The sequence below is a fragment of the Beta vulgaris genome, chromosome 2 (assembly GCF_026745355.1).
Source record: "Beta vulgaris subsp. vulgaris cultivar EL10 chromosome 2, EL10.2, whole genome shotgun sequence".
NCBI lineage: Eukaryota > Viridiplantae > Streptophyta > Magnoliopsida > Caryophyllales > Amaranthaceae > Beta > Beta vulgaris.
This window is the reverse complement of record NC_079203.1, coordinates 11,606,635-11,633,489: the sequence shown is the minus strand read 5'-3', so window position 1 is coordinate 11,633,489 and position 26,855 is coordinate 11,606,635. Positions and strand designations below refer to the sequence as shown.

General features: G+C 35.6%; 3 long non-coding RNA genes and 1 other non-coding gene across 5 annotated transcripts in view; 3 read left to right on the top strand and 1 right to left on the bottom strand.

Annotated features, from left to right (window-relative positions):
* The first annotated feature begins 4,809 nt into the window (after window positions 1-4,809).
* Window positions 4,810-6,097, top strand: LOC130590567 (uncharacterized). The gene is made up of 3 exons (XR_008968419.1): window positions 4,810-4,910; window positions 5,005-5,152; window positions 5,228-6,097. It is a non-coding gene; the product is annotated as an uncharacterized LOC130590567 (long non-coding RNA).
* A 6,144-nt stretch (window positions 6,098-12,241) lies between these two features.
* Window positions 12,242-12,348, top strand: LOC125495331 (small nucleolar RNA R71). Its single transcript, XR_007271970.1, has one exon. It is a non-coding gene; the product is annotated as a small nucleolar RNA R71 (small nucleolar RNA).
* Window positions 12,349-22,631: 10,283 nt separating this feature from the next.
* LOC125495128 (uncharacterized) lies at window positions 22,632-23,789 on the bottom strand. Its single transcript, XR_007271810.2, has 2 exons — window positions 23,151-23,789; window positions 22,632-23,036 (listed from the first exon to the last, which is right to left on the bottom strand). It is a non-coding gene; the product is annotated as an uncharacterized LOC125495128 (long non-coding RNA).
* A 229-nt stretch (window positions 23,790-24,018) lies between these two features.
* The window catches only part of LOC109136334 (uncharacterized), a 7,461-nt gene continuing 4,624 nt past the window's right edge, over window positions 24,019-26,855 (top strand). The window contains exons 1-3 of one of the 2 annotated variants that reach the window (XR_008967941.1): window positions 24,019-24,591; window positions 25,804-25,992; window positions 26,328-26,855. The exon at window positions 26,328-26,855 is cut by the window's right edge and continues 1,393 nt beyond it. This is a non-coding gene — a long non-coding RNA (uncharacterized LOC109136334). The remainder of the gene's footprint in view (window positions 24,592-25,803; window positions 25,993-26,327) is intronic. The other variant, XR_007270969.2, reaches the window with a different exon arrangement.

Here is a 26,855-nt window from a genome sequence, read left to right as displayed (position 1 = left end):
TCAAAAAAGAATTTGGGGTTAAATGACTCGATAAGTACGATTTGGAAGCGAAAAGGCAAACTAGGCCTAAAATGACCTTTTAGTTTCCGAAATGCAACCAACAACAAATGCAAGCCTAAAACTCTACACAATAATTACATTATACCTCATAAAATCATGTTCAAAAAGAATTTGGGGTTAAATGACTCGATAAGTACGATTTGGAAGCGAAAAGGCAAAAATAGGCCTAAAATGACCTTTTCATTCCCCAGATACAACCAACAACAAAAAATAAGCCTAAAAATCTACACAATAGTTACAAATTGGTGAAATTACATAGACTTGAGTTTATGTCTCATGATTTATTGACTTTCCGCTATTTCTTAGGATCCTCAAGTACATGTATCCCTTCCGTGTGATCTACACGCATATAGTTCTCCGACATATTCACATCATCTTCCACACTAATTTAGGATAGGTAAAAGGGGGGAGGTCCTCAAATGCATCATATTCTTCCTATTATCAACATCACCATATACCGAGGATACTCCTTTTACCAGGTACAACAATTGACCACTTATATCAGCAGGATCAGTTACAAAAAATACTTGCTTACTTGTGATGCAATTACAAATGGCTCCTCAGTTTCACGTAGACGACTAAGGTAACAAGAGTGAATCCGCAAGGATCATTTTTCTTACAACGTCGATTATCGTCAACCCATTGCAACACAAGAGGAAATATTAAAAGTACAGTAGTCCAGCTCCCATATTTCTTGTATTGCCCATAATATTGCTTTCAGCATGTACAGCGACTTATCTTCGAGCTTGTATTGTGTAGAGACGCCAAAGTGAAACACCACTATTTTGTTGCGATCTTGACTTCAGATCTTGACGTTCAGTCCAAAACGTATACCCATTAATATCATAACCCTCATAAGAGCGTACAGCTTCACGAGGACCAAATGCTAACCACTTGACTGTTTCAGGAACACTTTCATCCAAATCATTAGTACTGTTTATGAAACCAATCAATGAAAGTCTTGTTATGCATTTGCGTCAATGCCCTCACTCCTTTTCCAGGATTGCTAACACGTAATTCCTCCATATGTTCATTAAATAAGGATGGACACTGGTACTGATGCAATACAAATAAGTGAGCTTGTTTACGCTTTTCTACGGAAGGTGTGATCAATTTTGAACCAATTGTACCCTTGCCCTCAAGTCTGCCCTCGTGTCGGGATGTCGGAAGTCCAACAGGATCAACACTAGCAAAATACTCAGCCACAAAATTACTGATCTCTTCACCCACAATCCCTTGAATTATACTACCTTCTGGTTGTGCAGGATTCGAACTTTATCTTTCAAAGTTCCCATATATCTCTCAAAAGGATAGCACCACCTCAAAAACACTGGACCACACAGCTTAATTTCTCGAACTAGATGGACAATGAGATGGACCATAATGTCAAAGAATGCGGGGGGGGGGAATACATCTCAAATTTGCATAGAGTTTCAACTACTCTGGCTGCAAGGAATCGAGGGTCGACGGTCTAGGACTTTGCTGCAATTGAATGAAAAAATGAACACAGTTCTGTAATGGTGTGCCTCACATGCTTTGGAAGTATCCCACGAATTGCAATCGGTAAGAATACTTGCATCATGACATGACAATCGTGCGATTTCATACTCGATAACTTCAACTCACCATTTAAGGTAAAAAGCGCTTCATATTCGATGAGTAGCCATGGGACCTTAATGCCATACAATGACTCGCAAAAAATCCGTTTCTCTGCACGGACATCGTGTAGCAAGCTGGTGGCAAATAATTCTTCTCCGAATCCTCCACCTTTTTACTTTTTGAGTTTCATCATCAACCCTTTCCTCCCTCTTTCTTCTTTCTTCCGTCCCTTTTCTGAGCCCACAACTCTGGTCGAACCCCTTTTTTCCAAGTAAAGTCTGACGCCTTAACATCTTTTGTCTTGCCCGGAATATTCATAAGTGTCGCAGAATAGCTTCACAAACATTCTTCTCTATGTGCATGACATCCAAACAATGTCTGACCTTTAGATCTTTCCAATATGGGAGTTTCCAAAAAATGGACTTTTTTCCATAATCCTGTAGGTCGATCAACCTCACTAGCAGGTTTACCAAAGAATGTTTCAATGCCCTTCACCTGATTATAAACTTCAGTACCAGTTAATGGTTGTCTATGAGCAACTTCTTCTTCAACCGTCCCATCGAATGCCTTCTTCTTAAACCGATAGGGATGGTCGCGGTGAGGAGCCTTCTGTGCGCATATACACATGTTTGCAGCCCTTAAGGTGTGTAGATTTCATGTCATCTAAACAAATCGGGCAAGGTTGTTTTCCTTTAGTCTTATACCCAGATAAGTTCCCATAAGCTGGATAATCGTTCATAGTACAAAAAAGCATGGCACGCAGAGTGAACATCTCATTAGCATACGCATCAAATACTAACACTCCTTCGTTCCACATCTTCTGTAAATCTTCAACAAGCGCTGAAGGTATACATCTATGTCATTTCCAGGTTGTTTGGGCCCCGATATAAGAAGCGACAACATCATGTACTTGCGTTTCATGCACAACCAAGGAGGCAAGTTAAAACCACTAAAACTACTGGCCATGTACTATGTGCGAGCTGAGATTGCCAAAAGGGTTCATGCCATCCACATAATCCAAGCCTCAGATTCCTATCCTCATTACCAAATGACTTATGCACCCTGTGATATTTTCCACTCAGGCGAATCAACCGGATGCTTGAGCAGACCGTCCTTCTTCCTACGATCTGCATGCCACCTCAAATTATTCGCATCTCCTTTGATTGAGAACATGCGCTTAAATCTAGGTATTATATGGGTAGATACCACAACACCTTGCTGGTGGTCCTTCACTACCTCCAGCTCCTTCACGCTTGTACCTCGACAATCCACAACGTGGACACTCATGTAAATGCTCATACTCATTACGATAAAGCACACAATCGTTAGGACAAGCATGTATCCGCTCGTACTCTAAACCAAAGGACACATCAGTTCTTCGCATAATAGTACGACTTTGGCAGTTCATTTCCATCAGGGAGCATATCAGCTAAAACTTCCAACAACGATGTGAAACTAGTCCTCCAACCAGCTTTCGACTTAATGTTGAACAGTGTTATCACCACGGAAAGTTTGGTGTGCTTTGTACAACCTGGATACAACGACTTTTCAGCAGCCTCAGACATAGACTCAAAAATACGAGAACTCCTTTTTTTTTATTTTAAAAAAAAAAAATTAAGGGAGGCGCCCATGGCAGGCGCTCCACCATGTGGTGAGGCGCCTGCCATGGGCGCCTCCACCGGTGGTGGGGCGTCCATGGTGGACGCCTCCCTTAATTTTTTTTTTTTAAAAAATTCACTGTAAATGAAAAAAAAAACAGAGAGGGGCTGATGGTGGGGTACGACGACGGTGGTGTGTTGGGGGTAGGAGTGTGGCGGTGGCGCAGTGGTGGTGCGGCGATGGTTGTGCTATGCGGCGGTGGTTGTGCGGCGGTACTGTGTCTAGTAGTGAGTGGAAGAAGATGGGAGAGAAAGTGAATGGAGAAGAGTATTATGGTACGAGTATATCAATAATTTGGTTCCCATTTCCGTGTATAACATGACTTCAAAAAACTGAATGTTTTCTTCTCTTTGTGTTCCCCTTTTTAACCCATATAAATAGGTAATATGCAATTATTTTACTCAAATGCTTGTTTGCAGATTATGAGATGCATATATAAGAGTTGGGGGAAAGGTAAGACTTGTCTTGCCCCTTATACTTTTTAGTTTTATTGAGAAACTTTGTGGTTAAAATCTTTTTGTCTTCTATGCTTAGAAACTATAAAAATAACTTACACGAACTCATGACAAACGAGAGATTATGTTAGTTATGTTAATTATTTCCTATGTTAGTTCTGCTTAGTGTAACATAATTCTTTATATTGTTAGCTTTTTCAGTTTGGGGTTCTTCCAAAATGGGCCAAAAATAAGCCAAAATCAACCATAATTTGCTTTTCCAGATTGCAACTCACGTACAGATTTAGGAAATTATGTTACACTAATTCTTTTAATTGTTTCCAATATGCTTATTAGCAAGAGGAAGAAGTATCTTTCAGTTCACTACTCAGACTGATAGATCCTTTTGTCACGATGCGTATGACTTTAGTTGTAAGAATTCATGATACAAATTCATAGAGCCCATTTGTTCACCATTTTTGTTTTTTAGCACTAGGTTACTATTTAAATAAAATCAATTTTTTCTAACTTGGGAAACGGCCCCATTTTTACTTGTAAAAAACAAAACCAGATAATATGAATTTGTTATAGCTGCCACCTTCTAAACATTAAATCCATAAATATAGTTCATCAATAGGCTTTGGGTGTTTAATTATCGGGTATAGGAATGCTGATACTAATATTCGTTAACCACTGCCTGATTTTTGGCTTAGGCACAATAACAACTTAGGTGCACCAATTGAGATGCTACTGATTTTTGTGGCTTGATTTTCTTTGTTTGTCACGTGTCTTCTCCTTCTGCTTTGCTAGATTGATCGTTTAACTAGATTTGTTAATTTCAGCCTCCTCTCTAAATAACGCATACTTCCTCCGTTCCATAATAAGTGAAACACTTCTCTCTTTTATGTGAGAGCTTTTTTAGAGAAGTGTTTCACTTATTATGGAACGGAGGAAGTATATTGGAACTCTTATTGGTGAAGTTGTACAATGAGTGAAGTTACTTGTTGAACTTAAATTTCAATGCCGGTTGATGAATCACCTAGTTTTTACCTGTTATGTTTTCTGGAAATTCTCCTCCCTCCAAAAAGGAAATAAAGATGCCTTAATTGGCTAAAATACGCACTAATCCGCCTTAGACTACATGGTTTTCCTGTTTTTGTATGGTGTTTCTTCATAGTTGGCCATCAATTTCAATATATTATGTGTATCTAGCTATGGTTGTGACATCACACATGTATTTTGTTTTTATCAGTGAGTGATTTGGAAGAGTGGAGCCAAGCCAAAATCCTGAAGGCTTTCATCATGAACAGGACATGGGTGCAGTGGATTGAGAAACTAAGCAATCCACTAAGACCTGTGCTGAAGCTCTTTACATTGTTTTATTTCACAAGTACAACCAAGTAGGTGAAGTTTTATCTTTCATAGATTAATGCCTTGTGATATTGACAATTTGATATTACAATGGTTGTTTATAGCTTCTAGGTCCCGTGGTTGTCTCTATTCTTCAAGAAGCGATGAGCAATTTGGACTGAAGTTTCAAGATTGCTTCTCAAAGATGTTGCTTATGGAGCCACTGCATATGTTTATTATGATATTCAAAGAGAGAAACTTTTGAAGAATTAGTAAGTTGTCATCTACAATAATTTTCCGTGATTATCAATCTAAGTTTTGTGTGTGACTGTGATGTGGTGTGATAATGTTTATATTCTGCAGCAATACCACTCTATAATGTTTCTTGGAATTTACAAGTTGGTTCCAACTAATTCCGTCTTGCCTCTCTAACTCTTGGCGTAGGATTTAACACCGACATCTTTTAGCTAGGTTATCTTTTGGAACTTTCATAATGAGTCTAGGAAATTTATTACTTCTATTAATTTGCTTGTCTAGCCACTGTAATTTTCCTAGCTCCTGGCTTGTGTTCGTCGAATGGTTCATAGGTGTTGGAATGATTGTGTTGGTATCTTTCGGGTTTTCTGTTTTTGGAGCTTGAATGTTTATTGTCCTTCTGTGACACTGATATTAATATTACAGTATTATAATCTTACTTAGTTATTGGAGAAAAAATAATTAAGTTTCCCACCTATGAATCGATCTCTTATTATACTTTCTTTTCTTTTTCTTTTTTGGTTTGATGATATATTATGAAGTATACATTGGCTGACCTTAGTTAATTTCAATGTTTTTTTTTTCATTTTATATCTTATATTATAATAATTTTCAATTTATATTTATGGATGTATTTTGAAGCGTATTAGCTCAAATGGTAGAGTAATGTGCAGTTGCACATGGATGTAGGTTCAAGTCCTACATGTGCTATAATAATTGTAATGACTTATTTACCACCAAAAAAGAAAAACTTATGTATCATTCATAGCGGTTCTTCGTGACCACTATCAAATGGTGCCTTGACTAGCACGTAGATCAACAGTGGTTGGAAACTGCTGTCTATAACTCTTTTCAGCCGTTTTCAATTACGATTTTTGTCGTAGTGCTGATATTAGTATCTCTCTACTAACTTGCTAATATTCTTAACTTCATTGTTAAAAAAAGATAAACTATATTTTGAAATTATGTGCATCCTCTGTGAAACAAGATGTCGATTTGAAGATATGTAATTCTAGCAAAAGGGAGCTACAAACGTTAGTTCAAACAGACATTTGTCGAGATAAACCTGCCTTACTCTTTCATTGCAAGTCTAAGGGAGAAAGGACAAAGAGAGAAACACAGAAGGAGGAAAGAAAGGGAAAAGAGATGAGATGGCCAAGTATAGAAACACAACAAATGGGAGAGAGAGGAAGACAAGGAGGTGAACGCTTTCAAAAGATTTTCAAGATTCTCAACATCACAAAAGGAGTGAGAGATAGACAAATAGAAAAAAGGATAGAGATTATGGGTTAGAGACATAGGTTTAATCTAGAGTTAAGTTTGGTACTTTGATAGCGTAATGTATGGTTTATGCATCAATGAACAATCTAATAAGAAAGTGTACCCTTTTAGTCATGAAGCTATGTTTAGTGATGTATGATATATTACTTCTAATCTTATAATAAGTTCAATTTTTTTACACCTAATTATGTAAGAAATATTCTAAATCAAAACCATGGTCATTCAATTCAATTACCATTTGGATTTATGATGTAATTATATCTTAGTTGGAGCGTTAGAGGCTAGAAATTACCTTTCTTTGTCTTGTATAAGTCAATTAAATTATAAGTTATTATCAAAAATTCTCTACGTCTCTAATAATAAAACTTCCTACTGACATTCTTGCCTTTTTCATGTTCAATAAGTCAAAAGGCGTTGTTCATATTATTAGTTGTCCCTAATAAGTTGATTAATCAGGCTATTAGTAGTGCATTGAGTAGATTGTTACAGGTGTAAGCTATCTTAATACATAAAGAATGACCAATTCAAATTTGTTGTGAAACATTATAAAGATATGCCCACCACACAACTTAAGCTTTGTCGCTTCCTTGTATTATTCATATAAAAGTAATATATACTCATTCTCATTGTAGGATTATCATAGTTGGATGGAGCGAGGAACCTGCAATTATGGTCGGCCTAGCATCTTTTGCTACTAATATGTTTTTCTATTAAGCATTGTTAAGCTATTCTAATATATATATAACAATTATTCAAGAGCGTTTTAGACAAACATAATTACATAAAGGCTCACGTGGCTCAATGTCCATGGCAAATACTTTTTTTTCCTATTTTACAATTCAACAATAGCTAGAACTAACAAGGGTATATGTATTTATGTTATGCAATCTACTTATGCTCTTATTTATCAAGTTTAATTCCTTTGTTCTACCAACTTAATTATGCCAATTCTTAATATTTAGTTGTCCGCCAGCCACTTTTGCTACCTTCTAGCAACTATAAGACAAAAATTGCAATTAATTAGTCATCTTGGCGCAATATCTTTGCGTTCAATACGCTAATTACGTTTAACTTAATTTTGATATCACAAATACACTTAAATGAGATGATAACCACAATGATTTGGTTCGGATAGTTACACAATTGATTTTGTTTATCAAAATTTTCTACCTTGGGAGACGGTGCGCGTCGGCCAACAACTAGTATATAGAAGTTAGTTCATATGAGAATGCATATTTACATGAGAAATGAGAATGAATTTTATGCGCTATAACTCTCATGAATTAATGATGTAACTCTAATGAAAAAGTGATGTAACTTCAAAAAAAGAATATTAGAAAAAAAATATATATTTTCTTTGGGCACAAATTTTTTTAGGGAGGTATAACTCTAATGAACAAGTGTTGTAACTTTAATTCAATCGTGTAGTTGAGATTCTTTCTCATTTCTCATGTAAGGAGCATTCTCATGTAATCTTATATATATATATATATATATATATATATTAATATTATATATATATATATATATATATACATAGAAAAGTGAGTTCATATGAGAATGCATACTTATATGAGAAATGAGAATAAATTTTACGTGCTATAACTATTATGAAAAAGTGATGTAACTCTAATGAAAAAGTGATGTAACTCCAAAAACAAAATATTTGAAAAAAAAGAATTCAAAAAAAAAAAAAACAACTTTTTTTTTAATTCAATTTTTTTTAGAAGGATATAACTCTAATGAATAAGTATTATAACTCTAAATCAATCGTGTGGTTGAGATCCATAAGTTCATAACTCACAAACCATCTTCATACACAAAAATTTAACAAGAGTAGCTTCGACTAATATTGCTCTGTATCAATAACATTGTTTCCGTATTGCTAATCTTTTCATGTGCGTATATTTCTAGTTACTTGTATAAGAAAGGTGCCTTGTTCCCACGATCACTAAGAGAACATATATTTGCACCAACAAGGAAACTAAGAGAACATTTGTACTCCTACTTGTTGAGCATGGAATGCTAAAATTAACATTCTCAACGTACATAATCACCCTATTATATCTTTCAAAAAAAAAAAAACCCTATTATACATGTTTCTTTATTTATAACTGTTAGAATATATCACGGATATATTCTAGGCAATAGATATTTTTGTATATAATCTCTTATTATTGTACATATCCCTCTTTAGTAGTCAATATTACGTTTCCTTAATTTTAGCTAATCGGTAGCTATTTTGTAGCCTAACATCACTCTTGTAATTAAGTTCATATTATTGTTTGCAAAGTTGAATGGAAAACGAACGGTATTGATTTCCTTCAATAACATCACTAATTAGTAGCGTTAAAATATTGTCACCCTATATTTCAGTGGTTATATTTTGGAAGAATTATATCCATTACTTATTTATGTTTCCTAAAAACTATATAAACACATTATATCTCATTGCAAAAATAAAATAATAGTTACAAGGATATTTTGCATTTCTTTCTCTCCTCTTGTCATATATTTTTTTGTTTCACAACAAAAAAAATAGAGTTTTGCAGAATCGTTAATCATTTCTACATGGATAAATTTCCTTGGGCTTTGGTTATAATCTTTACAATAGTTATTTCAAATAATTATGAAGTTGCTGTTGCTGCTTCTTCTGGGTGGAAGCATGTGAATATAAGGAATGATTTACCTAAAAACTTTCCTGTCGCAATTCGTTGCAGATCAAAGGATGATGATTTAGGTCAACATGTACTTCAACCTCGTCAATCATATTCTTGGAAATTCACTGGGAATATTTTTAATTCCACCCTTTTTTGGTGCGATGTATGGTCCATAAAATATGGTCATACTTATAGCGTAGTTTACACTATGAAAGATCATTTTTATCATTATTGTAATTATGATGATTGTACTTGGACTATAAATGAGCAAGGGATTAATGTAATAGATCTTAAGACTAATAAACCTGTGCTTTGGCATAAGTGGAATGAGAAGCCACCTACCAAAAGAAATATGTAGACCCATATTAGCCCGCTATTAGTATAAGGTCGATCTCTATGGATGTAATAAGTAAGAAGATACTCTATCTTGTTCTATGTTCAAATTATTAGTTTCAATAAAGGTAATCATGTTATGTAGACTTCCAAATCTATTTATGCTAATGATAAGTTTCAATTTTTATTGATTTTCTCCTAAACTAATAGTTTGTTTAGTAGTTCGAATTTAGTAACCCTTTCATTATTTGTGAGAGTTATTTTCTCCCCTCAATTTTGAGATGGTTTATTTAGTTTCTCCTTGTTGCCTTGTTGGAGAGTTTGGTATTGTTACAAGATTGAAATTATGAAATATCAATTTCATTAATGATTGAGTTTTTCTATAATAAAATGATAACATTTGCATTATGTAGTTCAAATTAGATTAAGATCTTAATGCGGAATCTTGAGAGTTAAGGGTCAAATCTCATGTCCTATATACATTACTAATTGTTTATATAATTAGTAGTAATATATATTGAATGATTGAGCACGTCATGTAGCACATAAACTTATTTAGTAATACTTTTTAAGATAAATTTAGTCTTTAGTTACAAAAAACTAGATGTGTTTTGGTGGTTTAATAATGACACTGTTGAGTAAATGATAATGGGATCAAATCAAAACCTCTTAGACAATATATTGGATTTGGAACACTAAAAAGTTAAATTTCATGTCATACAACATGTTTTTGGCAGGCGTCACATTTTTTTGGCGTACTCCGTGACATCTTTTCTCATGGTAGGTCGGTAGTAACCCATTCTTAGTACTTTGTTGGATAAACTTCTGCCACCGCAATTATTATTGCATTCGCCATCATGTAATTCGCGCAAGAAAATTTGAACATCGTTTTTTCTTCAGGCATCCTAAGTACAGACTCGCAGCTCACTTGCAGAATAAAGTATTGTCAATTAGAATGAAATGGGATGCTCTAACCTTGAAACTTCGTGTGTCCCTAGGCGGATTGGGTAAGCTGTCCTCCTTTAGCCATTGGATGAATTCTGACGTCCAATCTGCTCACTAGATACTGTTGCTTTGTAGATTGCATGATGTGCACAATTGGATGTTGCTTAAGTTAATTATTGTTGAGATAGACCCGAGGTTTTCCAGGCATCTGCTTCAACATTTTGTTCTCTTTGTATTTATTTGATCGAAAAATCGTCAAACTTGCTGGCAATATATTTAATAATGTCCAAATATTTTGCCATCTTTTGATCTTTGGCTACATAAGATCTGTTAAACTGATTGAAAATCAACAAAGAATTACAACTTACATCAATTCGCTTGAACTTTGATTCTACTCCTAAGTTTAAGGCGACAATCAACGCTTCATACTCTCCTATTCGTTATTAATCGCCTTGAATTCACAATGTATAGCCTGAGCTATTAATTATTATGTTCCCTTGTGGCAATTTACAAATTTTTGTCATGCTCCATTGGTGGTGGAAGCTAGATCCATGCATTATGTCCATTTTGGTTTTTCCGTCTTATCTAGCAACTGGTGCTTCACTTTGCATTTTCGGACTGAAATCAACCACAAAGTCGACCAAAACATGGGATTTGATGAATTGGTTCGTACCTAATTTCGTAACCACTTAAATGCATTACCCATTTCGCCATCCTGCCTGATATTTATGGCTTATTCATTACTAACTTTATATGATAGTTAGTTTTTATGCAAATAGGATTTCATACAGAGTATGGTCGCAATTTATTGAAAGCCATAACTAAAGCAAGTATGAGTTTATCTAGAGACGCGTACCTTATTTCGACATCTAATAAGGTTTTGCTTACATAATACTTCATCCGTCCCTAATTAGAGTTCCCATTTTTCATTTATGTATGTCCCAAATAAATTTTCCAGTTACTTATTTGGTATGGGTCCACCAATTACAATATTATTTAGCTTTCACTTTTTATTATATTACCCATTTTTCGATAGACAAGATGAATTTGTAATTAAAGTGGCCCATATTTTCTCTTCTCAATACTCAATTCATGAATAATATACCAACTTTAATTTTATTTTTGATTTAATACAACTAAGGTCCCACTTATGATTTCTCCTTAATACTTGTGCCCAAAAACAAGGTACCTATATTTAGGGACTTAGGAAGTATATTGGGGATTGCATTCCATCTTCTCGTACCAAGATGTGCTCACAGTTGCATTTGTCACTGTTAGGTAAAGTTGTAGTGTCTCTTTGTCTTTAGGTTTCCCCAAGAGAGGTGGTGTCATCATATAGCTCTTCAGGTTCTTCATGCTTCTTCATGCTTGCTTGTCCACTCAAAGGATTCGTTTTTCCTTACCACATCATTAAACAATTTGCACTTGTTCAAGGACTTAACAATGTAACCTGGGATGATAGAAGTGCATATGCATCAACATCCAACTTTTCTTTGTAGCACTCCTGAAAGAATTATCATCATTAGTTGGGAGGTTGGCCAGAAAAATCATATCATTCATCTACTTCCTTATCTAGGAGAACACCCTATGTAGATGAATCAATTGTACTCTTGATATGGGGTTGCAGACTGTAGTAGAATGCTTGGGGTAATGAACCACTTATCAAGGTGGTGGTATGGACACGCTCTCGGTAGGTCTTTGAACCTATTCCATGCTTCCTTCAATGTCTCATCAGGCTCTTGTAAGAATGTAGCAAGTTTATGTTCCATTTCTGTAGTTTTGGTAGAAGGGTAATACTCTCTTAGGAATGCTTCAGAAATAGAACTCCACTCATCAGTTTATATAACATCGTGTAACCGCTTTTGCACCTTGTCTTTCGGAAATAATTCAAAAATCATGACCTACATTTGTTTAGGAGTGATCCCTTGGTGCTTAACGGTACGACAGAGTTGTTGAAACCGTTATATATGATTAGCAGGGTCTTCAGATGGATGCACTCCAAATTGGTTCTACTGGATCATATCAATAAGGGCAGACTTGATCTCAAAGTTGGTCACAACTATGGTGGATATAGTAGGGCCTGTGAGAATGCCATTAGGGGAAGGTATCACATAAGATTTCAGTGACTTAGGAGGTATGATTGGTTCTGAAGGACCTTCAGTGATTTTCCCTGATTATCAGAGTGCCTTTTCTTCTTCTGTTTCTTTTTCAGTTACCTGATGGTTTCCTCAAGATCAAGATTGGTTGGAATTGGAGTAACCATTATTTTGGACATGAGCATAAAAGAAACAAAGAAAAGTGTGCAGTGAAATTGCCTCAATTGGAACTTGAAGTTCCAATGAGAAAGTAGAAATAGTTCAAATAATTCAACAAAATAGTCATCTGCCCGCCAACGACGCCAAAATTTGACGGGTTTTAAAATAGCACCGCAAGTGCACGGTGTTTGTTTTTTTGCTAAGTAATATGATTTCACTATCAGGCTCAAATTTACAACCACAAGCGCTTCTAGGGATAGACGAACCAACTAGGTTGGACCCTCACCCCCCAAAAGAGCAAAGCACAACTAGATATACACTTGATTTGCTAAATTCCTGAGCCACTCTTTTCCTCCTATACCAGTTTTCTTAGGCATCACCCTATACATTCTTCCTATAACATCTTTCTGGATTCTATTTACAATGTTGTGGAAAGAAACTACTCGATGATTCCAAAATACATCAATTCTCGTGCCCCAAATGTGATATATCATTGCACCAACAATAGCAAATAAAACCTGCTTCTGAAAGTGATTCTTCCTGCTTCTAGCTATCCACCTCAGAGTATCATTAACAGTAGTGTGGTTATCAGGGAGCCCACACCATCTTCTTATATGGCTGAATACATCAGAGCTGAACTTGCACTCAAACAGTAGGTGTTCTTGAGTTTCCACAGCATCATCACATATCAAACAATTGACAGTATTGGCAACTCCCATTCTATGTAATCTACTAGTTGTCTGTAATCTGTTTTACATTGTGAGCCACACAAAATACCTATGTTTAGGAATAGTGAGTCTATTCCACACATACTTATCCCAGTTGACATACTCCAGCTCCCCAGTATACAACTTCACAATTTTCTTCACTGAATATTCACCCAGCTGTATGATCTGAGTCAGTGATATCAACCCCTTAAGCTCCTCCTTTATCTCACAATTCATCTTCCAGTACCAGCAGCACCTATTTGGGGGTTTATAACCCCACCAGTTTTCCTCCTTTATATATACTTCATTAACCCACTTGATCCACAAGTTGTCTTTTTTGGCTGCAATAGCCCATACATATCTTCCCAAAGCTGCTCTATTCCACACCGCATGGTGTTTGTTGTTAGCTAAGACTTCGAAAATATGAATCGATCCTCACGGAGAGGATTTCTATAGATTAATGCTCAATTAAATAAACTATTCCAGAAGAAACATTGGTTCAATGAATAATAACTAATACTAACGTAAACCAAATCAAATATGGATGTAAATCAGATAATTAAAACCTAAGGCATCTGCTCGGTCCACCATGCTCATACCAATTCAATCAATACACTACAATTGAACAATACTAGTGGAGGAAGTGGATTAATTACTTCTCAAGGAATATTTAAAATAAACTAATTAATTAATTAGAGTCATGGATATCATGGGATAATGGATTAAGTAGTGGATAAGTTTATGTCTTGTCTAAATTGTCTATAAATAGGTGCCTAAAACTTAGAACAAATTGTGTCTGACTTTTATTAGTCACACCAAATGTGTGTCTGACTTTTATTAGTCACACCAAATGTGTGTCTGGCTTAGCTAAATATTCTTAGTTGTCTAAAAGAGTCAGTGCAGTTCCTAAGAGAATTCATACTTACTTTATTCGAGTTATTAATCTTCCATAGTCTTATAAATTGTATTTTTGAGTTAAGGGTTTGAATGAACTCTTGTAAGTGTGAGAAGCTTTGAGTGAAGCAAGAGAAAGAGAAAGAGAAAGTAACTTCTATTGAAGTTTGAGAGGAACGACAGTTGTGGGAACTGTCGTTGGGAACTTGAGTTTAGTACTTAAGTTGTGAGCTCGAGAGAAAAAAGTAACAGAGTTGTTTTGGCCTATATAGTGGAAAGTTTGTTAAAATCCCTTGTGGTCGAGGTTGTTTCTTCCTATGGCCTAGGAAGTTTTTCCTCGCTGTAATATTTCGTGTTCCCATTGTGTGTTCCCAAGTTAACTTTTAATTCCGCAAAAAGTATAGCTTATTCTCTCACTATAATTTACCGCCCCTCTTATAGTGCTCATATTATACAACAATTGGTATCAGAGCGGGAACTCTAAAATCAGGAAACCCTGTATAGTTCAAGATCTTGAAAATATGAATACAGAGAGAAACTGGAAGAAGGTACTCTACACAGAGGCCACCAATGTTCAATGGTAAGTTCTACACCTACTAGAAGAACATGATGGATATCTTCATCAAAGCCGACAATTACCAGGTATGGAGAGTCATAGAGGTAGGCGATTTTGAAGTCACTACCACTAATGACAAGAACGAGGTAATTCTTAATCATGTCTGATTTGATAAAGAGATTTCGAAAAATGGAAATTAATGCTCTTGCTATAAAACTGCTTCATTGTGGTCTTGGACCTCATGAACACAATCGTGTCATGGGATGCAAAACGCAAAAAAATTTGGGATCTTCTTGAAGTCACTCAGAAGGTACGAGTGAAGTTAAGAGATCAAAAATAGATCTTTTGATGAACAATATGAACTTTCTAAATGAAATCAAAAGATCTATTCAAGACATGTTTACAAGTTTTACTAATATCATTAATGAGCTAAAATCTCTTGGAAAAGTGATTAGTTCTGAGGAACAGGTACGAAAGGTCCTAAGGAGCCTTCCTAGGGATCGATGGATGGCTAAGGTACTGCCTTACAGAAACTAAGGACTTTACGAAGTTCATCTGGAACAACTTGCTGGTTCCCTTATGACTCAGAGCTTGCAATGGACAATGAGAATGGAGATATGTCCAAGCAAAAATAGATTGCCTTGAAAGCTGAGTAAAGTGATGACTCGAAAACTAACGAAGAAGAATCCACTCTCATGGTCCGAAAATTCAAAAGGATATTTAGGAACATGAAGAATGGAGACTACAAAGGTAAAATAAGAAATATTCTAACAAACTTGTTTGTCATAAGTGTGGCAGTTCGATCACTTTATCAAGGATGTCCCCAATGGGAACAAGAAAAAGGCAAAGGAAGGAACGAAGCAAGATAGGAACAAGGAATACAAAAGTTCCTATACTAGATCTGATATGAAGAAAGCTATGGTTGCTGCATGGGGAGATTCTGACTCCGAAGAAGAAGATGATCCTCAACCAAATGAGGAGACGCAAACTTTTGTCTCATGGCTCTTGACAATTCCGAATCTGATGAAGAGATTGAATCTCTTAGGCAAGTCTAGACACTACCAAAACTCGTCTTAATTCATTAGTAAAGAAAAATTATTTGAGTTTATTGTTGATGCCGTGAATGATTGCAAAGATGATTCCATTAAACTGAAACAATGTCGACATGCTTTATAGTTGTGAAGGAACATACCTGTTGGCTTAAAAGTATTCAAACTGATATTGAACAAAGATTTTTGAGTTGTTTGATAAAAATCTAAAATTAAAAGAGGATTTAAAAATCTTAAAAATGAGAACTACTTGTACGTTAAGCCTTGAGTTATCGCAATTAAAAGAGTTTGTTACTGAAGTGAGTTCCTTTGATATTAAGTCAGTTCCCTTACAAAGTTTCAAATCTGAAATAAACGAGTTGAAAAATCATGTTTCATTTTTGGAAAAAGAAAACAAGGAACTTGAAGAGGAACTTCACTTAAGTAGAAACGAAAAGAAAATCCTACCTATACAAAATTGGATTAAGAACCCTCAACAAAACAAACCGAGTTTTCTTGCAGGTTGGAGTGAGGGGCAACAACACATGGTAGCTAGACAGTGGTTGTTCTAAGCATATGACTGGAGATAGATCAAGATTTCTCTCACTCTCAGCCTATGATGGTGGAAGCGTGACTTTTGGTGACAACATGAAAGGTAACATAGTTGCCATGGGTAAAGTTGGTAAGTAATCGTCACATTCCATAACATTTTTCTAATTGATGGTTTGAAGCATAATTTGTTGAGTATTTCCCAATTCTGTGATAAAGGGAACTTTGTAAAATTTAATAGTGAAAAATGTCTAATCGTCAACAAAAGCACAAAGACACACATATGTTGTGGATCTTGACCTTGTTCCCAAAAATAAGTTTACATGACTTAGTGTTATTGATGATGATTCTCTTTTATGGCATATGCGTCTTGGACATGCTAGTTTTCTTTGCTTGACAAACTTCGTTCTAAAGAAATAGTTTAGGTCTACCTTCCATTAAGCTTCATTTAGATCGTGTTTGTGATGCGTGTGCTAAAGGGAAGCATGTTAGATCCTCTTTTAAGTCCAAGAATGTGGTAAGTACCACAATACCATTAGAGTTGATTCATATGGATTTTGTATGGAACAATGAGGACTCAAAGTAGGAGTGCGTGGCAAGAAATATGTGTTGGTTATTGTTGATGACTTCTCTAGATTTACATGGGTTATTTTTCTTTCTAGCAAGGACGAGACTTATGATGAGTTCCTTATCTTTGCAAAGGAAGTTCAAAATTTGAGTGGTAAAAATTGTTACACCTTAGATCCGACCATGGCAAAGAATTTGAGAATTTAAGTTTGATGACTTTAGTAGGACAATGGCTTAGATCAAATTTCTCGCCCCTAGAACACCTCAACAAAATGGTGTTGTTGAAAGGAAGAATAGAACATTAGAAGGAAATGGCTAGGACTATGTTATAGCTAGTGGTCTTCCTATGAACTTTTGGGCGAAGCTGTGAATACTGCTTGTCATATTATAAATCGTGCCTGGTAGACCTTTTTAAATAAAACTCCTTATGAGCTTATTTTGGTAAAAAAACCCAATATTACATATTTCAGAACATTTGGATGTAAATGTTTTGTTCATAATAATGGGAAACAAAATCTTGGAAAATTTGATGCTAGAAGTGATGAAGCTGTATTTCTAGGATATCTACTAGTAGCAAAGCTTATGAGTTTATAATAAAAGGTCTATGTGTGTAGAAGAAAGTATGTGCATATTATTTTTGATGAAACAGATAAACTTGTTCAAGCACACATTGATGATGACTTCAAGATAGGTTTGGTAAAAGATCAAAGTCTCATTGATGAGACTTTGGAAGAAGAAGAAGTCATGGGAACAAAGCCTAAGGAATAATATCATGTTCCTGTTCCCAATGAAGAAGAAGAAGAACTAGGTGAGATACACAAGTGAATGAATCCACTATTGTTGAACCTGGTTCCCAAGAAAGGGAAGTGAAGATAATCAAAGAAATCAAGTTTCCATCCAGGATTTCCAACCAAAGCCTTGGAAAACTCATCGTTCCCATCCAATGGAACTCATAATCAATGATATAAATAAGGGAACTCAAACGAGATCTCAAATTAGAAATTTTTGTGCTTTTCATGCTTTTCTTTCTATGATGAATCCAGGAACCATGAAGAAGCCCTCACTGATGCTGATTGGATTGTAGCTATGCAAGATGAACTTCATCAATTTGAAAGAAACAAAGTTTGGCACCTTGAACCTAAACCTAAACACAATAAGGTTATTGGTTTGAAATGGGTTTTAGAACAAGTTGATGAGTTCAGAACCATAGTAAGGAACAAGGCTCATTTAGTTGTAAAAGGATACAATCAACAAGAAGGTATAAATTATGAAGAAACTTTTGCACCTGTTGCTAGATTGGAAGCTATTAGAGTTTTTATTGAATTTGCTGCTTTCATGGGTTTTAAATTGTATCAAATGGATGTGAAATGTGCGTTTTTATATGGTTATCTAAATGAAGAGGTTTTCGTGGAACAACCTCTGGGTTTTGAAAAAAAAGATTTTCCAACTCATGTCTTCAAGCTTGACAAGGCTCTTTACGGGTTAAAGCAAGCTCCAAGAGCATGGTATGAAAGACTTTCAAAGTTCCTTCTTGAAAATGAGTTTAAAAGAGGAAAATTCGATCGAACCTTATTTTTAAAATCAAAAGGAAAACATTTATTAGTAGTTCAAATATATGTTGATGGTATTATATTTGGTGCCACTAATGAATCTTTGTGCAAGGACTTTGCTAATCTCATGAGTAAAGAAATCAAAATGAGCATGATGGGTGAACTCAACTTCTTCTTGGGGTTGCAAATCAAGCAAACAGAAGAAGGAATTTACATCCATCAACAAAAAAATACATAAAGGAACTGCTGAAAAACTATGGTTTGGAGGCTTCCAAAGTAAATCATACACCTATGGGAACATCAACCAGATTGGATGAGGATACTATAGGAACAAGTGTGGATCAAACCAAGTATCGAGGTATGATTGGCTCGTTATTATATCTAACTGCAAGTCGTCCTAACACTAGTGGAAAAAATAGCTTTTGCTACTTATCAAATGCTTTGGTTGAATAATCAACCCGAGCATTTATGATACTTTAGTAAAAAAAATTCACAAATGCTCGTGTTGATTAATCAACCGGAGCATTTGATGTCAAATGCTCCGGTTGACTAATCAACACGAGCATTTGTGAATAAATGCTCCGGTTAGTCAACGGATCACATGGATTGGTAAGCGCGAGTTTTTTTTTTGGGTGAAATTTCCCCGCTAATTTAATCAAATATTAGTCGACCCTATAGATCAGTTTCAGTCCCTACTCCCTCCCTCTCCTAAGTCGCCCGCTCTCTCACTCACTCAGCCGTCATCCGTCCGTCTTCCCTCCCTCTCTCCCAAGTCCTTCGCTTTCTCCCCCACTCAGCCGTCCTCCGTCGTCCACCGCTTCTGTTTGGTCGACATATTAGGGCTCAAATCTTCTGTTTGGTCGACATATTAGGGCTCAAGTCGACTTATGTTTGGTCGATAAATTAGGGCTCCATCGTCGACTTCTGTTCGGTTAATGCTTGTGATATTACTCCCTCTATCGTTCTCTCTCTTTCCCTTATGAAGCTGCTTCTCTATCCCTCTTCTCTCCCGATCCGGTCCTTGGAATGCATGTCCAGGTAATTTCGTACAAACTTTATTGTTGTGATTTACTTTTATTGCTGTATTTTTAGGTTTCTTTTTTTGGTTTCTTAGGTTTGGGGATTTTTTTAGGGTTTTATTTGATTTCGTCTAGGGCTTTGTTTGGGTCAACAACTTTATCTGTTACCTCGATTCCATTCCGGCAACCGCAACAAGCTAATGTTGTTCCAGTGTTGCTGTTCTGGAGCATGCTAAAACACGGAAACTCCTTTAGAGAGAGTACACTAAGATGATGTTGTTTCAGGTTCGGTGGTGCATTCTTATGTATCACTCTGTACTCTACTTTTTGTATCCTATCCTATCTCTACTTATTGGACTCCTAGCGATGAGGGACTAGGGAGGCTTTCGTATATGATCAATTTGTTTTACTTGCGTTAGTGTTCATATATTCAAGTTGTCAAGATCTTCTGCAATGTCTTGTTGCAGAAAAATGAATATACCAAATCCCTTCGTCAACGATAGAAGAGTTTGATTCCGAGAGGTAAAACTATATAGAATGGTTTACTACATTTATAAACAATAATTATATATTAGTTGGTAAGAGCATAATGTTGTTCTTAAATTCAATCCATGCTAGAAAATCAGATCGGACCATGCATTCGATTTAGGAAGGATTCAAATCCAAATTTGCGATCTTGGATTAGTTTTTCAATTTTTCGGTTCCCAACTATAGGTTCCGTGATTTTGGTCCAAATGGGGCTCCTTGAGTTTTAAGTGATTTATTTGTAAAACCTACACTTTTTACTAGTAGTAATCTATTAAGTTTGAGTGTATATGGAAAAGTTTGAAAGCGAAAAAAAGACATCTAAAGGAAACATGATTTGTTATCTCAACCGATAAACTTCTTATTTTTATGTCCAAGTTGCTGTCAATGATCAAAGTTTAGATGTCATTTATATTACTAAAATAGCAAGTAGCTACTTTGATATGTTATAAAAGGAAAGAGAGAACTTTCAAAATAGCAAGAAAAAATTATAATTCAGTCCATTATCATTTTCTAGTTTTTAGTTTTTTTTGGTAAACTACAAAATAAGAATATTGAAATCAGAAATATTAGTTTCCACTATTCTGTTATCAGTTTTTAGAATTAACAATAATAGTACAAGCATCTGCTTATGCTCCAATCAAAGGTAAATTTTTCATCTTTCAAGTACATGCATTTGCTTATGCTTTTCACACTTTCTAGACTATACTTTTCTTTTTTCCTTAAGGTTCGAATATATACATATTAGTGCAGATACAATCTGTTATAAGACTTTGACAAACCGTGCTTTATAAGTATTTAGGGTCTTAGGGATACTTACAATGAAGGTATTGAACAATCTCCAGTAGGTTGCCCTGAGTCTTATGGGTTCTAGAGTAATATTTAATAAATATGTTGCTTGGATGTTCTGAAAAACTAGTACACAGCGCCTGAGCAGGTGCCTGCTTAATTTGGTGGGCACCGTAAGTTTGGTGAGCATTAGTTTCCCCTGCTGATACTGTCAGTCTATCACTGAAGTTAGCATCGCAGTAAAATTTCCATTGAGTTTGCATTTTTGAGTTATTGCCCCCCTTGTGTCACTTCACTATGTTAGTTATTGTTTCTCTGTTTCCAATTTTAGGTATTTGAAAACTGAAAACATATGAAAATCAGAAAAAAATAAAGTAGTTATTGGTATGAGTTTTCAAAATTATTAATTTCACTACTATAATTTCTAGAATCAAAAACCCAAAACAAGAAATTGACTGTATTAAAATGACCCCTCAATGGTTATGGATATATGATGAATATTTCATTTCATTTGGAGTTCAGTTCAAATCAAGCAAACTCGCTTTTAGTGGCTACTGGTTGATTATTTTTACTGCCTATTTCTCTGCAAACCTTGTATCTGCTTGCAACACCATTTCGTTGAGCTGCAGTCTTGGTGTTCATTTTTTCCCTTGTTCAACAAAATTATATACTTTGATATTTCTATGAGCACTTTGATGTTGTATTTTAATGACCCAGATCTTTAGTCTGATGCGGCCAGTGTTGTATGTTTACCTAATTCTTTTAGCGTTATGGTTTTTTCTTGCGTTTTTTGACTTTCTCATTTCTATCTTTTAATTATTGTATAGGTTTATCTGATACTTGATAAATGCATCCTTGCCGGAGAGCTTCAGGAAACAAGTAAGAAGGTGTGTGTCCTCCTCCTTTATTTTCTTTCTATATTGATGTGGTCTTTAGTTGTTTGGTTTGCGTTCTTAGTTGCTTGGTTTGCGTCCAGGCTTCTTAAACTTCGGTTTCTTGTGTAGAGTTGTCCAAGTTACAGTTCTACCCAAGTTTTGTTATTGATAATAGCTTGATTTTCCTCAAAGACTCTTAAGTATTAGTCCAATGCTCCCCACCCCCACATGTTCTCTCCTCAAAGACCCTCTCTCGCAACTGTTCTTTGCCCACTGAAAACCCTCAAATCCATTGTTCAGCAAAATTATATACTTTGATATTTCTATGAGCACTTTGATGTTGTATTTTAATGACCCAGATCTTTAGTCTGATGCGGCCAGTGTTGTATCACTAGTACAGAAAAGGCAATTTGCGTCGGATGTGAGGCGCCTATTTGCGTCGGACTATAGTGCGACGCCAAAGCCCTCGACGCAAATGACTCATAAACGATCTGCGTCGTATGCGGAAACGACGCAGATGGTTCATCTATTTGCGTCGTAACTTTATACGGTACGACGCAAGTGGATCTTGCCAGCCCCCAACAAGGGAAATGTGCGTCGCACGTCGCCTAGGGTGCGACGCAGATGAGTGATTTGCGTCGCACCTTGGGCTACGTGCGACGCAAATTGCAATTTTTTTTAAAAAAAAATTTTTTTTTTTTAAATTAAAAGAAACTAGGAATGTGCAAACTACAAGAATCAGATCTCAAAATACAAGAATCTGGGTAGAATAACTCTCGTCGACAAAATGAGAAACTAACAAAATAGAATAACTCTCGTAGAATAACAAAATACACTAAGAAAGTGAAATGAAAATATTGAACAAAAAGAAAAATCTGAATAGATTAACAAAAAACTGAGAAACTACAAGAACTACAAGAACTACAAGAATCGAAAAAGAATAACAAAATACACGAACAAAATGAAAATATTGAACAAAAACAAAAATCTGAATATTTTCTTTCTTGATTCACAGGGGAAAACTCAAAAAACATAACTAAAAACAAATCTGAACCGACGAGAGTTTAATGTTCTTCAATCTTCACCGACGAGAGTTTAATCTTCAATCCTCACCCTTTAAACCGACGAGGAACAGTCCTAAATTACCTAGATTTCCAGTAGAAAACAGAATTAAAAAAACCGAAATAAATAAAATCAGATCTAATAAAAAAAATTAAAATCTAAAGCGTTTATAAAGGTAACTTTGCAGTTCTAAATTACCCAGATTTGATTCGCCGGCACGAGATCGACTCGCCTAGGGTGCGTCTGCTGATGAGTCTTTCTTAGCGTTCATATCTTCAGTTTAGCAGAAGCTTCCTTCTTGAATCTGACAGAGAAAACGAAGATGAGGCGCTGTAATGTTGAGATCGACTCGCCAAGGGTGCGTCTGCTGATGATGAAAATGAAGTTCCAGCGAGATTAAGAGAGAGAAAGGCGCTGTAATGTTGAGATGGAAGAGGAAGAGGAAGATGAAGAGAGAGAGAGGGAGTGACAGTGAGATGGGAGAGGAAGATGAAGAGAGAGGCGCTAGAAGTTGGAGTGAGAGTGAGAGTGAGAGTGAGGGTGAAATGAAGTTGAGAGAGGCGCTGCAATGTTTAGATGAGGCGCTAGGGTTTAAACAAAGTGAGCGGGTCCAAATTTATTTTGTGTCATGTGCGTCGCACACTTAGGCACGTGCGACGCACATTGTTGGATCGTTTGCGTCGCGTGCTTCAAATTGTCTGACGCAAATCTTCTTTTTATGATCTGGACCCATGTTGTGCGTCGCACACTTCATTGTGTGCGACGCAAATAGTATTTCTGCGTCGTTTCCGTGTTTGTGCGACGCAAATGGGGCGACGCAAATTGACCTTTTTCTACTAGTGTATGTTTACCTAATTCTTTTAATGTTGTGGTTTTTTCTTGCGTTTTTCGTATTTTTATTTCTATCTTTTAATTGTTGTATAGGTTTATCTGATACTTGATAAATGCATCCTTGCTAAAGAGCTTCAAGAAATGAGTAAGAAGGTGTGTGTCCTCCTCCTTTATTTTCTTTCTGTATGGATGTGGTCTTTAGTTGCTTGGTTTGCGTTGTTAGTTGCTTGGTTTGCGTTCTTAGTTGCTTGTTTGCGTCCAGGCTTCTTAAACTTCGGTTTCTTGTGTTGAGTTGTCCAAGTTACAGTTCTACCCAAGTTTTGTTATTGATAATAGCTTGATTTTCCTCAAAAACTCTAAGTATTAGTCCAACGCCCCCCACCCCCACACATGCTCTCTCCTCAAAGACCCTCTCTAGCAAGTGTTCTTTGCCCACTGAAAACCCTCAAATACCTAATCTCACCTCCCTCCTCTCCAACGCCTTTCTTACAGTTTCTCTCCTCAATTCGGTCCTCTATCATTCTTATCAATTATTGCCTGCATTTTCATTTTCGATTCTTTTTTATTCTCAATCTCATGCTTAAAACCCCCTAATTTTCAGCTCGAATTTGGTGTTTTTTTGACGAAATTGGAGTTCTATAAGGAATTAGGTTAGACAAAGAGTGAATTAAAATCAACAATGAAGAGGAGATAATGAGCGATTTAGAGATGAATCCAGTTTCAAATTCGTATTCGTTAGTTTTAGGGTTATCTCAGCAAGTAGTTGGATGCTCTTTAATATCTAAGAAGAAGCAAATTTTCTTGCTAGGTATATGTTGTCACATTATCTTTCTTCATCGTTTTGTTGATTTTTGAAGTTCTTGAACTGTGATTCAGCTAGTTTGTTTAACTGCCATTGTCGTTTGCTGCAATGGTTAGAATTGAGATCTATGTTCTTGGACCATGCATGTTAACTGTTGCATACTTAAGACTATTAAGTTTTTGAATCTTTGCATAGTTGAATTAAAATGTGAATTTCTTTTTTGATGGAGTAAGACGTATTAATCATTCCGTTGATTCATATTTCTTACCCGTCCTATGATTTAATATTCACAGCCAATTGATAAGCAGTCTCTCCTTGATTATTGATCCTGGTGTTACTGAGATTAGTTCTATCTCAAACTTTTTCAATTTTAGTACTCTGAAGTCATGAGAAATATTTTTCAAGATCTAGCGTTTAGTTCAGTTTAAGTTTATGCCGTCTACATGAATTCCTTTTATTAGAATGGTCAATGCCTTTAACGATTGGAAATGTGGATCTTATAATCATTCCAGATAATTTCACAACCATACTAAATGTTACTCGCTGGGGTCGATCTGTCTATGTAAATATTCAGAAGTTTGTACAGTTCCAGCTAACAGTAAACGTAGTTGCTCTGGTGATTAACTTTGTCTCTGCTTGCATTTCAGGTCCATTTAATATCAATTCCTTTCTTTTACTTATTTTTTGCTTCACTGGTTGTGAATTAATCTTCTGATTGCTATTTTACTTGTGTATAATTCTGAAAATACTACAGGTTCAGCTCCTCTTACAGCGGTTCAGTTGCGTAATTAATGACTACATGATGCATGAATTGCTGTGCTATTCTCTGAATTATGTAATATATATTGGATGTTTAATTGTTGAGCAGAGAGGGAAATTTAATTAGAGTTGAAAAAAGGATTGTGTTTATCATTATACAGTTAGGTACTCACTTTTAGATTGTGTTTATCATTTGAATTTGATGTTGGATGAAAAAAGGACTTACCTGAAGGATGAAGATGTATTGACGAATTCCTTTTTTTATGAAGAAATATTGTATGTGGACTTGAAAAAAACTGATTGTAAGGTCGGGTCACTGGAATAACATCTCTATTATAAGACGTGACATATTATTTTGGAGAGAACTTTTGATGTCTTACAATAAGTTATTGTACGTCCCCTCACCTGAGACTTGCTCTACTTTTGTGTGTTTACTAATTTTCTGAACCTTATTTGCAGGAGTTATATGATATTGTCAACACAAGAAGTTGAAGATTTCATAGGAATTCTTTTCTGCCTCTTTTTGGAAAGGCAATTACTAGGCTTAAATGGAGCTTTGCATAATTGCTTGCGATCAGCTATCAACTTCTCTGAGGAGAAAGAATGGAATGGAAGCTGTGAGGAAGTTGTAAAATCAATTGCAGACAGGTATTTTTTGTTTTTTTTTTTAAAATGGCAATCTTTAATTGAGGTATTTGAGTTTTGTACGTCACAACTTTTGTATACATTTCCATAGGAATATTATATGAATCAAATATCGAAGTTGTTTCAAGAAAACCCATTATTTCATGAAAATCTATCTTCCATGTTATTGCTGCTTACATGGGGAAGTTGTATTGATCAAATCAAACAAGCCTAGTACGCATTTAATTAGAGTTGTATCTGCTACTGGCTTTTTTTTTTTTGCATAATTAATGACTACATGATGCATGAATTGCTGTGATATTCTCTGAATTATGTAGTATATATTGGATGTACTCTAGGTGTGGAGGTGTAGAAGATGCTCGAAAAATTATAAAGAAATCTGGGATATCCAATCTCAATGTGATATCCTGCAAGAGAGATATTTGACTCGTTAAAAGACCGCGATATGGTTGCCTGGACATCAATGATAGTAGGCTATGAGCAGAATTAGGGGTCGCAATTATTAGCTAGTTGTTTATACTTGTGTCATGGCATATTAATTTTTATTTGATTAATAAAATTTCACTTTATATCCTTTTTATTCGTTCTTTTGATTTTTATAAAAGTAGTCTTAGGGGCTGCCACACTAAAAGCTACTTGTATAAGTACCTGCTAGAGCTGTACAATTTTTTTTTAGAAAAAAAAACTATAAAATACTCCGGTTGTTAAGAAAAAACCGGAGCATTTAACAAACAAATGCTCCGGTTTTGTCTAAATAACCGGAGCATTTGACTGTCAAATGCTCCGGTTTTTTTAGTGTAAGGCTATGTGCAAGGTTTCAAGCCAATCCAAAGGAATCTCATCTCACAACGGTGAAGAGAATCCTA